Source organism: Halichoerus grypus, chromosome 14 (genome assembly GCF_964656455.1).
Source record: "Halichoerus grypus chromosome 14, mHalGry1.hap1.1, whole genome shotgun sequence".
NCBI classification, from domain to species: domain Eukaryota; kingdom Metazoa; phylum Chordata; class Mammalia; order Carnivora; family Phocidae; genus Halichoerus; species Halichoerus grypus.
Window position 1 is genome coordinate 65,934,163 of NC_135725.1, and position 3,567 is coordinate 65,937,729.

Here is a 3,567-nt window from a genome sequence, read left to right on the forward strand (position 1 = left end):
GCTCCCCCTGCTTGTGCTCTCTCTGTCAAATAAATAAATGAAATCTTAAAAAAAAAAGAAAAGAAAAGAAAAACATCAGACAGACATCAGACCCAAATTGAATGACATTCTACAAAATACTTTCAAAAGTGTCAAATGCTCTTCAGAAATGTCAATGTTATGAGAGACAATTAAAGACAGAGAAACTGTCACAAACCAGAGGCAACTAAGAAGACAGGACAACAAAATGCAATGCAGGCTTCTGGATTAGATTCTGGAAGACAAAAAAAAAAAAAAGAAAAAGAAAAAAGAGGAAAGATAGTGAAATCAAAATAAATTTTTTATTTTGGTTAACAGTATTTTACCAATGTGAAGAATATTGTCCCAATTATCTTAATTTTGAGAACAGTATCATGACTACACATGATGTTAACTTTGAAGCTGGGTAAGGGGTATCAAGAGCTTGATTTTACGTTAGGGTAAAATTGATATGAGGTTAAGAAAAGACCCCAAGTTGTCACTGATATTTGGTAAAATAAGGTGAATTTTGAAGCTGTCTTCAATCTTGATTAGTAATCAGAAAAACAAAATTGCTTCTAAAAATTATGTGGAATCTGATACTCACAAATACTGTGCTGTACTTAGTCATGCAGCTATCAATGAGGATATAAACATTTCAGTGAGGAAGGAGTTAACACTATTAAAATATAATTTTTTTCAAATATTAAAGGAGTTTTAAGCTATTAACATCATTAGATAAGTTACATATGGTCTTCAGAACCATTTATTTATGAATATTACACAAAAACTGTGTGCTAAAATACCACTATGCATCTAATGTTATGCTTTCATTTATTTTTTTAGATTTTATTTATTTATTTGAAAGAGAGAGGAGGAACAGAGGGAGAGGGACAAGAGACTCCATACTGAGCACCAAGCCCAACATGGGGCTTCATCTCAGGACTCTGAGATCATGACCTGAGCCGAAACCAAGAGTCAGACACTTAACCGACTGAGCTGCCCAGGTGCCCTGTTATGCTTTCATTTATGATCTGCCTTTTTCTACAAAGGATTTAAAGTAGATATGCCCTAATATACCTATTAAGAATAATGAGCCAGAAAAATTATTTTTCATAATTTTCCCATAGATCTGAGGAAACTTCTTAGATGAGGGAAAGACAAAATTGAATTATCTATAGAAATATTTACTTAATAACTGACAAATAAGCTAAGTGGGTCATAAACTAATGATTGTAAAGAATATCACAGGAAACCATTTAGTAGATATAAGTAGCCATTTAAATTTTGCAAAAGAATGAATTTATCATTTTAGATCATATGGTTTTGGATCCAATGATAATGATATATTAATACCATATTAAAGCTGAAATGACCATAGCCAGACCAATCCTTTTACTCTTTAAGTGAAGAAACTAAAAACCAATTATGGGTTCTCTACCAGAATACTGAACTTCACTTTTTCACAACGGGTTTGACACCAGAACATAGGTATCGTGAAAACCACCACTAAACCTAAACCAAAATGGGAAAGGAAAAGACTGATATCAACATTGTCATCATTGGACACGTAGATTCTGGCAAGTCTATCACTACTGGTCATCTGATCTACAAATGTGGTGGGATCGACAAAAGAACTATCGAAAAATTTGAGAAGGAGGCTGATGAGATAGGAAAGGGCTCCCTCAGGTATGCCTGGGTCTTGAATAAACTGAAAGCTAAACATGAACATAGTATCACCTATGATTTCTTCCTGTGGAAATTTGAGACCATCAAGTATTATGTGACCATCACTGATGTCCCAGGACACAGAGACTTTATCAAAAACATGATTACAGGCACATCTCAGGCTCAGGCTGACTGTGCTGCCCTGATTGTTGCTGCTGGTGTTGGTGAATTTTTATTTTTTAAGATTTTATTTATTTATTTGACAGAGAAACAGTGAGGGAGGGAACACAAGCAGAGGAAGTGGAAGAGGGAGAAGCAGGTTTCCTGCTGAGCAGGGAGCCTGATGCGGGGCTCGATTCCAGGACCCTGGGATCATGACCTGAGTTGAAGGCAGACGCTTAACGACTGAGCCACCCAGGCACCCTGGTGTTGGTGAATTTAAAGCAGGTATCTCCAAGAATGGTCAGACCCATGAGCATGCCCTTCTGGCTTACACACTCGGTGTGAAACAACTAATTGTTGATGTTAACAAAATGGATTCCACTGAGTTGTCCTACAGCCAGAAGAGATACAAGGAAATCATTAAGGAAGTCAGTACCTACATTAAGAAAATTGGCTATAACCCTGACACAGTAGCATTTGTGCCAATTTCTGGTAGGAATGGTGACAACACACTAGAACCAAATGCTAACATGCCTTGGTTCAAGGGATGGAAAATCACCCATAAGGATGACAATACCAGTAGAACCATGCTGCTTGAAACTCTGGATTGCATTCTGCCACCAACTCATCCAACTGACAAGCCATTGCTTCTGCCCTCTCAGGACATCTACAAAATTGGTGGCATGTGTACTGTCCCTGTGGGCCAAGTGGAGACAAGTGTTCTTAAACCAAGCATGGTGATCACGTTTGCTCCAATGTTACAACTGAAATAAAGTCTGTTGAAATGCACCATGAAGCTCTGAGTGAGGCCCTTCCTGGGGACAATGTGGTCTTCAATGTCAAGAACGTATCTGTCAAAGATATTCATCATGGTAATATGACTGGTAATATAACAGCAAAAATGACCCACTGATGAAAGCAGCTGGCTTCACAGCTCAGGTGATTATCCTGAACCATCCAGGCCAAATCAGTGCTGGATATGCTCCTGTACTGTATTGTCACAGCTCATACTGTTTGCAAGTTTGCTGAGCTCATGGAGGGGATTGATTTTATCATTCTGCAAAAAAGCTGGAATGGCCCCAAGTTCTTGAAATCTGGTGATGCTGCCATCATTGATATGGTTCCTGGCAAGCCTATGTGTGTTGAGAGCTTCTCAGACTATCTTCCTCCGGGCCATTTTGCTGTTAGTGACATGAGACAGACCGTTGCTGTGTGTGTCACCAAAGCAGTGGATAAGAAGGCAGCTGGAGCTGGCAAGATCACCAAGTCTGCCCAGAAAGCTCAGAAGCCTAAATGAATATATTCTCCAATACCTGCCACCCCATTCTTAATCAGTGGTGGAAGAACAGTGTCAATTGTTTTTGTCAATTGGCCATTTAAGTTTAACAGTAGAAGACTGACTAATGATAGCAATGCATCATAAAAAATTTAGAAGGAAAGGAGAATATTCTGTGGACCATTTGGGTTTTTTTGTACATACGTGGCAATTTTAAGTTATTAGTTTCTATAGTCAGTACTTTTTTGTGTAGCTTCAAGTTTTTATTTAAATTCCAGTTAGTTAACATATATTATAATATTAGTTTCAGAAATAGAATTTAGTGATTCATCACTTTCATACAACACCCAGTGATCATCACAAGTACCCTTCTTAATACCCATCACCCATTTAACCCATCCACCCGCCCACCTCCCCTCCAGCAATCCTCAGTTTGTTCTCTATAGTTAAGAGTCTGTTTTATG

At 38.0% G+C, this 3,567-nt stretch overlaps 1 pseudogene; it reads left to right on the forward strand.

Annotated features, from left to right (window-relative positions):
• The first annotated feature begins 1,516 nt into the window (after window positions 1-1,516).
• On the forward strand, window positions 1,517-3,124 carry LOC118538148 (elongation factor 1-alpha 1-like; annotated as a pseudogene).
• Window positions 3,125-3,567: the final 443 nt, after the last annotated feature.